The sequence below is a fragment of the Molothrus aeneus genome, chromosome 1 (assembly GCF_037042795.1).
Source record: "Molothrus aeneus isolate 106 chromosome 1, BPBGC_Maene_1.0, whole genome shotgun sequence".
In the NCBI taxonomy this organism is placed as follows: Eukaryota; Metazoa; Chordata; class Aves; order Passeriformes; family Icteridae; genus Molothrus; species Molothrus aeneus.
The window spans coordinates 79,103,897-79,116,868 of NC_089646.1; the positions used below are offsets into that span (position 1 = coordinate 79,103,897).

Below are 12,972 nucleotides of genomic sequence, written 5' to 3' on the forward strand. Positions count from 1 at the left end.
TTTGCTGCTGTATTAACTTCCTCATGGAAATGCTACCTTGTGTGAGGCTTCTATTAATAGTCTTGCATGTAAGAATGGAAACATTCATCCCCTTCTTTTATTTAACAGGACAACTGGAGTTAAGCTGACTGCATTTCTCATACTCCTAAGATACTTGCATGGCAATAGAAATATATAATAGAATTATATTAAAACACAGATAAACAGCATTCCAACTTAATCTTTGTAAGGCCCCATTGCATTTTGCACCATCTTAGTGAAAACAAGCAGAACAAGACAGGGAAGCTAATAAAATACAAAAATTCCAGATTTAAATACCTATTCTGAGTTGCCTGAGAGCAAGAAGCTAAAGAGCCAACCTTTCTTCCTTAATATCTATCTTGGCAGGGTGGGGAGGTGTCTGTGTCTGAAAGATTATAGCATGAGAAAACACAGCTACAATATAATTTTTAAGCAAAACTAAATCTGTCCTCTCCAGAATCTTGCCCCTCATATTCCCGACATTCCATTTAAAAAAGTAATTAATAGATTTTGGAACAATACTACAAAGTTACATAAAAAATTCTTGTTCATCTTAGGAGGGGAGAAACTAATACTAGATAACTGAAATTAATAGAAGTGAATTCTTTATTCAGTTCTGCCAGGATCTAAATGTCCCAAACAATTTTTGAAGTGATCTATGAGACGAATACTTCCACGATTTAGTATTGCATAGTTCTTACAATTTTGAGTCATGTTTCTGCATGTGGTAGAGAAAAGATTCAGATTTCTAAAACTGTGCTAGACCAAAGACCACCCAGACCTAGGAGTCAAAGTCAGACATAAATCCATAACTATTAAAATTCTTGAACTAAATAACATTGCACAAATCAATAGGAATTTTATTTACAATATGCATTTTGCATTTAAAAAAATAAATCAGGCTGACTTTCCATACAAATCCTATCTTTGGCAGCTTAGGCACTCTGCCCCACACTAGAATACTCTAAAACAATCGAGAAGTTGTAGACAGCAAAACCACATCAATAAATAAACCTGAGGTTGAAACTTCAAAGGTGAGCTCCCACACGACCATGAAAATTCTGAAAGGAGCCTAACTTTGCCTTTTCCTCAGTGTACAATGTGTGCACAGTTTAACTGCTTGGGGTACAGCTGCACCACTAGGATCTGGTTTCTTTAGCCCCACACACAAAGATCATCCTGTTCCCAAAAAACAGCCTCGCTGCTCCTCAGATAAATAACACTGCCAGTCTGCAAGGAGTGGAATCATTACCACAGCAGCTCTTTGGACTTAACATTCAGAGTGTTGTTTCCTGTTCTTTACTACCCCTGCTGCCAGCTGCCAGAGACACTTGAAACTCAATCAGTCAGAAATCGTATTGTGCAATGAATTGTGTGAACATTCTTAATTTGAGATTTCCAAGAGCTCCCTTCAAAATACTGATATTTTTCAACAACAAAAAAAACCCCAAACAAACAAAACAAAAAACACCCCAAAAAACAAAAAACCAAAAAAAAACCCCAAAAGAAACAAAATCTTGCAACCAATAGCCATCTCCAACTAAACACACTGGCTATTCCACCACCTGGCCAACCTGAGAGAAGTATTTTCTGACTGAGGGTGAAGAGATACTTTTATCTGGGTGATTTACAGCATTCCATTCTACATCTTGGGTAAAACATTTGTTAAGAGCAACAGATAGCAGGACACTGAAGTGCTCGGGCTTTAATTAAAAATATTGGGAAATGAATCATGTATCCAACTATTCAGTCATCCAGGCTAGTATCTAAACAAGTCCTTCCTGTCTCCAGCTTTGCAGAACATGCCCTAGCTGCTGCTCATGCCTACAGTAAGAAGGAATATCAAAAAGCACATGACACAGTAAATTCTCTATCCATCTTAATCATTTGGATATTATTTACTTGAATTTTTAACTCTGTTCTGTGCTGTAGCCAAGGAATTGGAGCTTAATACCACTTGCAAGAGTGAAGAAGCCTTTCAAATAAATGGTTAGATGTTCAGTGTCCCTGGTCTTCTGTTTATCTGGAAAAGCTTTGGGAAAATTCTGACTCCTTAACACAGTCACCACTGCAGCATGCCAAACCAGCTTGAAAAATCCCAGCCACTGTCAGTAAAACCACAACAAACCAGCTTTAGATAATTCAAACAAAATCTTTTGGATGAGTGTAAGGAATTTTGTTTCACATACATTCAGTACTTAGCAAGGGGTGGGAGGGGGAGAAGGAATAGGCCATGTATCATCTGAACTTTGGAAAAAATACAAAAAGTGTTCCAAGCAAGAAATATTTGCTGTCCTAATGAGACATACTGAAGAAACACTCAGTTTTTTATATTAATTTTATTATACAAGTCACCCTTCATCATTCATTTTTTTCTTTGTTTCCACAAGGGGAAACAGCCGCTTGGTGTGAAAAGGAAATCTGGTCAAAACAAGGTTTAATTTTCCAAACCAGTTTTAGCTGCACATACAGTGGGTTTGGATTCTTTTTAGCATAAATTTCTTATGTAATTATCTTAACTAAAAATGCATGCAGTCAAAGACAAAAGAATATATTCATCAGAATGCTCAGAATACTGAATTGCTCTTGACTTAAAATTAATCTCTTTTAAGGCACTTGAAAGGAGAATGAAAGGAGTTCTACCAGATCAAACCAGGTCATTAAAAACCCAAAACAAGAAAAGCAAAGCTTTTAAAATGGGACGCGTACTCCTCGTAAGAAGTTCTGATGCTGAAGTTCCATGCAAATGCATCTGGACAAATTACTTCTTTCTGCTGCTTGGTATTACCAAAACACTTTTCTTATTCTACTTCTCCTAAGTTCAAATTGTAAAAATGCTATTTGGTTAGTTACAAAGGTTTACCTCACTGCTGTGTCTCCTCCTTTTGCCTCTGCTCAGTGCTGCTTACCACCCGCCCCTGAGAGAGATCAGCTTATGTCACATGGCCCTTCTAGGTGTGGCAGATGGAGCACAGCCACAATCCAACACTCTGCTGCTCCAGCAAGCAAGAAAAGCACGTGGGCTCTGAAAGCACCTAAGTGGATTTCAAAGAGAAGCATTTAACACAAAAAAAAAACTTGAATACTTTCACAGCTTCCTTTATTATATTGAAAGATACCTGAGCAAAATTAAGCAGCCTCCTCAATTCCTCTGCACTGCAGCTAACAGGAGAGCAAAACCAGAAATGGGCATTTTCTCTCTCACTCTAAGCCTGGATTTCAGATGCCCTGTTTTTGTAAATCATGACCACAGATTTGTTACTAAGTATGTTTAAGTACATTCAGAGGCTAGCTTTACCATAGGCACAACAGATAGCAGGAGAAAAAAAAAGGGGACTTCTTATACTTTGTCTATCAGATGATTAAACAGAGAAACACTTGAGATTGTATAGTGTCAAACAATTCCACAAATGTGAGAGTTTCTGTGTTGTAATTAACAAGTTCTTTATATCTACTCTGAATTAGAGTAACTCAGTCCTGAAAAAGGTAAGACATTTCTGTTTGGGTTACACAGAATGTGTTCTACACCCATTTGAAAGAAAATTAGCTCTGAGCCAAAGAAATTAATGTGATCACACCATTGACAAAATTGAAAAGTGCAAACATCCTTCAAATTACATCACCACCCCTTAGCAGAACTGTGAAAATGTAGTTATGAAATAGCCACTCTGAATCTGTACTTTTGATATTTCAGTAAGTTACTACACTCAGTTAAGACAACAATACTTCTTTAGGACAGCAACTAAATTTCAGCTGCCAGAAGATTGTTTTAATTGACACAAAATTTTTCCACATTCTCTTTTTCCAGTTAGTTTCTCTTGAATAAAGCATGCCATTGTGGTAGAAGTTTTAGATTGCTAATAATGTTAACAATAACAGAGCAAAGCTATGTTATTCCACAAACAGCAAAAGACAGTCAAATGCTGCTACTTTTAATTTACTCCAGTTCTGAAGACTGTAACTTCACATGGTCTTACAGAGGTGATGTGAATGGGCACTGGATCCCATTGCCTGGGCTTTTACTCAAGCAAGCAACCAGAACACAAAGAGAACACATCACACAGCTCCAGGGTACCACCTGCTGTAAACACCAGCTCTTTAGATGTTACTCTGAGACTGTAAACACAGCTCTGAGCCAGTGCTTTCCAGACTGATTCTGGCATGACTATATGTAGTCCTGCCACATCTTTAGGATGAAAGGATAAACACACCTAAGCCTGTTCTACCATATCAACCAGCATTTAAAATACATGTATTTTGTTACTCCTGAGACAATGAGAGAAGTCAGCACAAAATGCACTAGAACCAGCCAAGAACTAAGTTAGACTATGACAAACTCTCTAAAACAGACTGGCAACTGATACAAAAAATTTAAGGTATATGTTAGCAATTTGGTGGTTTTCACCAGTCAAGTTCTTCCTCTTTAATACCACCTAAAGAATACCTCAATCTAGTCAATCAGTGCCCACCTGTCATGCTGGAGACCAGGGTTCAACTCAGCAGTGGGGAGGTGATTCTTCCTTCAAGGGACTTGGTTAGTGGTGCACTTGGCAGTGCTGGGTTAACAGGTAGGCTTGATGATCTTAAACCCTAGCAGCTTTCCTACCTCCAGCATATCTGTAGGTTCTTACATGCAGCTGGATTTCCCTGGACCCCATGTTTAAAGCCTCTCCCTATCAGTGAGACTTTGAAGCTTATATTAAAGAATGAATGCACACCGAATTAGGTTATGACCACACCCAGCATGGTGCAACAAGCAGAACTGGAGTTTTTCACAAGGAGAAATTCTTTCTTTGATTCCATGCCATTTCTTACATGGAATAAATATATCTGGGGGCAAAAATCTTCAGCATTTCTGATAGCCTCAAAGGCACTAAGAGGAGTCCAAGACTCCAGGAATTACTTAAAACATACTAAGTCTCTGCTAGCAATTCTAACTTTTAGGATAGGATCACAGGGTAACTCAAGTTCCAAGTGGCCTCAAAACCCCGCGCAGTCCAATCTTCTGCTCTAAAGGATGGGTCAGTTATGAGATCAGACCAGCACACCTGGGGTGTTGTCCAGTCTGCTCTTGAAAACCTGACACACTTTTAAGCTCCTCTTGTAACGGAGACTATTTCTGCTGCACTGTAAATGGTTAACAGACAGTAGAGGTTGGCCACAGCTGGCTTACAATCACAGGGAAAAATTACAAGATTTTGGTTATCAAGGATAATTTGATATCAAGTTTACCTAAGATGATATTTACTATTTATGCCTGCATGTCAGTTATGCAAATGCCTTCTGTTGCTATAGGGGTTAAACATTATATATGCATCCTAGAAAATGCAGACTGCAAATTTCTGAAAAGCATTATCAGTATGTTTTCCTGGAATCATTAAATTGTTTTATTAACTTATCACAACAGTCTCTTTTACACAGTTTGCTCCAAGAATTCCATTGCTTTTTTGCTTCCTTGTTGGACAATAATGAATTTATGTTCACTAGTTGTTTCAGTTAGAGAAAAACATATTACTATTTGGACTCAACTCAAAACTAGAAGAAAACACAAGCAGGTCCTGAATTGTAATTATACCAATGTCAGTGAATATGCATTCAAAATAGAAGTGAAACATTGCATAATAATGCCATCAATTTAAGAGATATCAAGGGCCTCTGTAAAAAAGTGACTGATAGTTATATTAAAAGTGATGCAACATTTCTAGTTTAGCAGGCTATTTTACTGTTTGCAGGAAAAGTGAAATGAAGTCAATGGAACACATTCAGCAGCCTCCTCAAAAAAACAGAATTGGAGGAAGTCAGTAGAACCCTAAATCCTGCTGGTTCCACCTGCAGGCACTGATGATGACAGATGATGTGATGTAATGTAATGTGAGGATGTCCCAAAAGGTGCACAAGCTTTAGCCTGCTCCTTAAGGAAAAAGAAGCAGCAAGCAAAATATGGGTAACAGAGGCACCCTAACAAAGTAATTCTCAAGGCTTCAGCAATTTTTTTCAAAGTTTGTTAGAACTGAAGAGGGACAAGTTAAGAAAGCAAACAACACTTCAGGATGGTTTTCTTCAATTGCAAGATAAAAACAACATTTGCAGGATATGATTTGAGTTTGTACTATATTCTAACCTTGGTTAGAAAAAGAAACTGCTGTCAAAGGAAGGCTAATTGCAAGCAAAGTAACAACTCTCCTGGGAAACCTAAAGCCATCAGAATTGCTGGTTTATATCCACCCTCTACCTCCCAAAGATCAGCTGTGCAAATACATCTGTTCTAAGCAGATACTTTTTATGCACCGATTTCCTTTCCAACTACAATATATAAGAGAAATATATTTGGCAGCTCTCTGGGACCAAAAGTAGATTCAAGTCAGTATTATAAAAATTTCTTTTTCTCAACTGTAATACTGAGCTCCCAAACAGGGCAAAATCCTTTCATTAGCTATGTACGAAAACTCTGGAGACAAATTAACCACGTACTTATGCTCACACATAGAAGTCAGCATGGGAAATATCTCACAAGTCTTCCTGGGCTGCATTATGATAAAAGAATAATGCAGGAGTTAGAGGCAGGTTTATGCAGAAATCAATCCTATGATGTTTCAGAGTACATGTGAACTTGATAGAGAGAACTGAAGTAGAAATTCAAATTGTGAGATTCACCAAACCTCCTTGTCTAGTTTAAGATTGCACAATGCCAAGGAAGCAATTCATAGAGACTTTACTATTTATCAAGGCTCAGTTGGAATTTGGCTATTAACTCTATCTGACACAGTTTGGCTATAAAACTCAATGCAAAGATTATTATCAAATGGACCACAGTCAATTGATGACATTTTACTTAAGTTTACTTATGCTCAGATGATGTTTTTAACTGCAAACTCAACTAAAACCACAAGGTGGGAAAGTCAGGACAGAGAATTCTTGTTTTACTTTATACTTCAGCTACTTTATTTACCTGGACTAAGGCATGAGAACATGTTTGAAAAATCACACACGTACAACCTAAATTCAAACCATCCCCGTCACTATTAAACTAGCAGTGCTTTTGAGAAAAATATTTGTGACTAAATGAATATTTATGATTTATTACACTTTCAAAACAAATGGTAATTGTGAAGTTGAACTTCAGCTATTAAAATGCATGTATCTCTGCTCAAGCTCAAGTCTGGCTAATAAATAAGCTGAACTGACACTGCAGCACAGCCTTTACAATTTTTTTCTTAATCAAAACATGTGGACTGTCAAATTAGACTGACTGCTCAGCTTAGCCTCTCATGGGCTCCTTGAAAGTCTTTCTATCAGCTGGCTATCTGGATGGGCAGCCTGCTACTTGGAAGTTTTTATGAGGAAGTAATTGATTCATCAAGCAACAGAATTTTTAGATTAAGGTTTGGTGTCTTGTAGAACTCCAGCATATTCCTCTATATCACTTTCTGCATGCAATCACACCCGTCTGTGTAGCAGCAGCAGCAGATCCCTCTTGCTTTGGTGCCCTGGAAACTCCAGTCCCCACCTTCTGCCACCTGGCCCCCAGGCAGCACAGCAGAGCACGTCCCCCAGCAGCTCATTGTTAGGAGTTACTTTCCCCTCTGGCCTGGGCTGTAACTCATTTCCTGCAGCTGCAAACGCTGTCAGGCAGTCTCACAGGCTGAGCTTTGGCTCTGAGCCACGGGTGGGGATCCTTTTTCCTTGCACATGGCCTATGCTTCACTTGCTTGCAGTCTCAAAACAGCAAATCCTCCCCTTCCACAGCCTCCCTCTGCTCCTAAGCAAACAATTGCTGCTGCCCAAGTCATCCTTCTTTTCTTCCACTACAAACCAGGAGTCCTTCTTCAGTTATTCGAACTGGATGCTCATTTTGCTGGATCAAATTCTCCTCCTGATACATAGAGCTTTCCTCTTCCTGTATTGAACAGTATTTAGACTCAAAATGAAACACTCCCTTTCTCAAGCATAGTTTTCAAATATCTCAATCACACATGAGACTTTTACCTTTACTCTGTCCCTTCTTTCACTGAGAACTGGTATTCTGAATAGGATGCAGCTGTGTGACAGCAAACTTACTTAATGTAACAAATTCAAAATTATTTAAGCCCATTCAGTGGCCTCAGTTATAAAATCTCTCTTTCTTCTTGGGAAATATCTCTAGGTCACCCACACTATTTCTGTCTTCCTTAATTCTTGAATAGAGGGTCCCTAGAGCAATTCAAGAAGAGCCCAGACACCTGCCCTACATCAGTCCTTCCCATCTTGCAGATATAGAAAATGGCTCACTCCACAGTAATTTGAACAAATTTATCAACCTTTGTCTTGCAAAGGCATTTGATCTGCCTTATTATTTTAAGATTATTTGAGAGAGACTTCATTTCTGTGTTTATGGCTGCAGTCAGGATGGCATCCTCAGAGCAAAATCAAAAGCCAGTATTCAGTACATGAACTGTGTGTGGTTTGGCACCATGTTACTGAGACATCATCTACCTCTCAGATTTGAACCAACCTATACAGATTTCTGGATTCTGTGATGGTGTAAAACAGGCAAACACTGTACCTTCAAGTAAACAAAAGACTTCTGTGGTCAAGTTTTGAAACAAACAGATAGTAATGTGAATTGGTAACTAGACATGGTCCCCCCAAAATCTTGTAACTTAAAGGAGACGTTAATTTAAGCCTCATAATCAATGAGGCTTGTTGCAGCCTTTGTATCTCTCCAAATAGTAGCTCCAACAGAATGGGTATGATGGACTATCACAAATTCTTCAGAAGTCATCACAGACTCAGAAAAGACAGTAAACTTGTGATCTAAACAGGCAAGAATTCACAAACAATTTTAAATAGCTGCCAGTTTTTCTGATCTTGCATGTTCATTTTCATTACACTGAATCCTGTCCCCTGCCCTTTACCCAAAGCTCTGTGGCAATGTAAATGCCCTGAAAAGAAAAGAAAGAGGACTGCACTCATTAAATAGGATGTACCCTAGAAGGAAAAGAAACCCATGTTAAAAAACAGAGAAGCACCAAATAAAACAACAGGAATGATCTTTCTCCCCCACACCCAAAAACATGTGGGAAATCATTACAAAAAAAATGTTGCCTTATGCATTACTTGTGAAAAACATGTTCTTCCAGAGCTAGTGATTTATTTTTGTAGAGTGCACCAACTGTTATTCAGCCTCTTCACTACTCCCTTGTTTCTCTTTTCCCCCTATTATAAAAGGGATTTAGATTTTTTTAAAAAATATATTCATCTGTGAACTGCACATCAAATTGACTGAATGACCCAAATAACTTGCAAAAATAGATTTGATGTCCATCGGAGCAAGAGGTCAGGAACTTGCAATCAACTCTCCCCCTAAGTTACTATTCGTGTAGTGAATATCTTTTCTGGGCAATGCTTTCCTCATATTCTTAACAAAGTGTTTATTACCTTAACGACAATAAAATTTATAGATGGAAGATATTATAAATGTATTTTTTTAATCCAGTCATTAAATGATTACATGGCTTCAATAATACACATTCTTAAAGGAGAAGCAATACCTACACTTCTAGGCAAGTAATGAGGGTCATTTTTGAGGCTGAGAATAAAACAACATTACCTTTCATGGTTGACAGATAATGTGTGGACAGACAAGGAATGGCCAAACCAACTGTTAGAAAATAGGCTTCACTGAACACATTTGCTTCTTTAATAATCATGCATGTTTTCCTACTTTGGATAATAATTTGAGATTATTTAAGGTATTCAGTATCACCCAACATTTCTGTACTCAGGGATGAAATGTGGTTTGACACACCATAAGAACTAGCTGTCAATTAGGAGAAGTTTGCCATTTCAAAACTTTGAAGTTCATTTCACCTCTGATATGCTGCAGCTTTCCTTTTTTTTTCCTGTTTTGTTGCCAAGTGGTGCTACTGATAAACACTGTTGAGAAGATCAAAACTGTAGGGTCCATAGATACAGAAAGGAGTACAAAACTCTTTAGCACGCTATCTGTATAACCTAAGCACTCTACACCCAAGTAGCCAACCCCACCACTTCTGATGGTGATCACCTCCTCCTTTCCCCTGCAATACATAAAGCCTCTCTTTGCCTCAGCCTCTCCTAAGAGCTTGTCGTGTCAGACATGCAAAAATTCCAGACTCACAGTCCATGAACTGTACAGAATTACTCAGGCTTGGTGCTCACACTGTAAGCCTCACAGAGGACATGTATTTTCAGACCAAAAAAATCCTAATTTGTTTAATCTCTCAAAAACTCTGAAGTTTTACTGAATTATTGTCAAAAAAGGAAAAAAAAATCTCTACTGTAAAGACTGAAGGTACTTAATAAAGTACTAGAAATCTAGGGAGGACATGAAAAATTATCCAGCCAAGAACATGGACTAACTTATAATTATGTAAGTCGCTCATTTGTTGTTTGTTAGAGGATTAGTAGTGTTTTTTAGGAATTCATACCTCAATCAATACCCACAATGAACAATTCTGAGATGATCATCTAATTGTTTTTCCATTCTTCTGATTAGCATATTCCCTGATGCTTTATTTAATGAAATGCAGCACTTAAGAATGAATAATTGGTTTGTGGGATTGTCTGAGGTACTTCTCACTATGGGGGGAAAAAGAAAATCAAAGCATTCCACTGGTTTTGCTTAATTTTTATAATCCTTCAGTGAAATGAAGACTATCAATCTCTTTCAAGCAATAGAAATATGAAGTAGGGACCAAAGTGAAACAAATCCAGTGGTTTCAAGTGCCTTGTCTACCCTTTCCCCCCCCCTCCAATCTACTTAACATTATGTAACAGCTTGCATGTTCAAGGCAGTTCACACTCCCTTCAGCCACACGCAGGGGAACCTTTACAAATGAAACATCCATCTCCTAAAGCCTGACACCCAGCAATGTGGGAATAAACAATTAGCAGCTGCTTTTTATCAGTTGGGATTAGGATGGCATACCATAACATCCCTCAGGAAGCCTGTGGCAGGGACGGAAGGCACTTCTGAGACTGCATTCAACCCTGCAAATTATGCTCATTCTAGCAATGGCTTTCTCTTCTTCTTCAGTGTCAGTGATTAATCTAATTAATTAATGCTCTTTACTTCAAAGCACCATGTTAAACAAAGTATCCTTGAAATGCTCTGCCCCATTTTCCCTAAACAAACTCTGAAGAAAAAGAAGCAATACAGGTCATGTCCACTGATTTGATTAAAGAAGTTACTTTTGTAACTTCTCAAACACAAAACCAGCTCTGTCTGTCCATTGGGATTCTGAAAGGCTCAAGGTATTTCATATTATGTACACATATATACATATAGTCCAATACAATCTGCCTCTCCTAATAAAATTGCATTCAAAGGTGAAGTCCCTAAACTCCAAAGGAAATTTGATTTATCTGTTCTTGTGTTGTTAAAAAAAAAAATCCAGATTTCACCCCCTAGTCCAAGAAGAAAAAAGTTTTAGTGTTACTCAACTATATTTTCCGATTTTATCATCAGAACATCTGCAAGCTTTCCCTATCCAAATTATTGTAGGACACAAAATGACAAAAGACTACTCCAACTATACAGCTCAATCCTTCAAACTGCCCCCCCAAGCCCCCAGTCACCCTGCATTCAGGAAGCTCCTGCTGTGCCTGCCCCTAATGTAAGAAACACAGACTCACCCCTGTTTTAGTCAAGCATATTTATACAGTGACTTAAAAAATGGGGAAAAAATTGTAATAGCTGGAATGGGCTGAATAATTCAAAAAATTGTGGTTACATTTATGAAAAACTTTCCAAAACCAATAATTTTGTGTTTTGGAGGACAAGTTTTCCCCAACATCACTTGTCTACTAACCTTATTACCTGCAATAAGAAACTCTTTGAAATGCATCTTTTCCCATGTGATGAAATGTCTTCTAATTAACTAATTTTCTGGTTTTTTCCCCCTCCTCTCTTTTTGTAAGCTTACATTTTTTTTTCTGTTCACAGCCTGCAAACTCAAGTAGCTGCAAATGAGGCAAGAAAGCATTTTCTCTAATAATAATCTACTTTTTGAGCCTGGATAGTTTACAGAGGCAAAAGATTAGAGCACACTAAAACCCTAAAACCTTTCAAAAAGCATCAGATTTTTCTTGCACCCTTCAGGGGAATATTCTTTCATGCATCTGAAAAAAAACCAAAGTAAGATTTCAGAGATGCTATGGGAAAAAGTGTGCCAGTTCTACTCTGAAAAGAACAATTTGTGTGCCAGGGCATATGGAGGAGTGTATTTACCTTTTCCATTGCTGAACCTTCATGACTTCTTACTGCAGGACTTCTCAGGAAACATTGATAATCCATTCCAGAGATTTTCTTCCCTCCCCACTTTCAGCACTTCTCAGGTATAGATTTTCCTATCAGTGCAGTTTGATCTAATATGATATATAACTCTTCACCAAGATATAATTTGCTTAAACCTCTTCTCTATCTTCAGCCACATTTTCCCTTAATGCTGAGAACTGCCAACTGCTTATTCTTGGAAAAGACAGAGGGGTTGCTGAAAAGGAGGCAGTGCAGAACACCGAAGCTGCAATATGCACGGCACTGTCCATGACCCAAACCCCACGCTGCAGCCATCATATTTTCTGAAGAATCCTTCCCTTCAGATTTTTTCTCCTGAGAAGCTGAGAGGCCTCAGGAACAACATGCAAACAATGGTTATCTGCTGCTGTGGAATGCAACAGGTGGATCTGTGATTGGTCTCATGTGGTTGTTTATAATTAATGGCCAATCACAGTCAGCTGGCTCGGACTCTCTGTCTGAGACACAAACTTTTGTTATCATTCCTTCCTTTTCTATTCTTAGCTAGCCTTCTGATGAAATCCTTTCTTCTATTCTTTTAGTATAGTTTTAATATAATATATATCACAAAATAATAAATCAAGCCTTCTGAAACATGGAGTCAGATCCTCATCTCTTCCCTCATCCTAAGGCCC

General features: G+C 38.1%; 1 protein-coding gene across 1 annotated transcript in view; it reads right to left on the reverse strand.

Annotated features, from left to right (window-relative positions):
- TRIO (trio Rho guanine nucleotide exchange factor) overlaps nucleotides 1-12,972 on the reverse strand; it is a 244,294-nt gene that overhangs the window by 54,447 nt on the left and 176,875 nt on the right. The gene's annotated exons all lie outside the window — the stretch shown is intronic.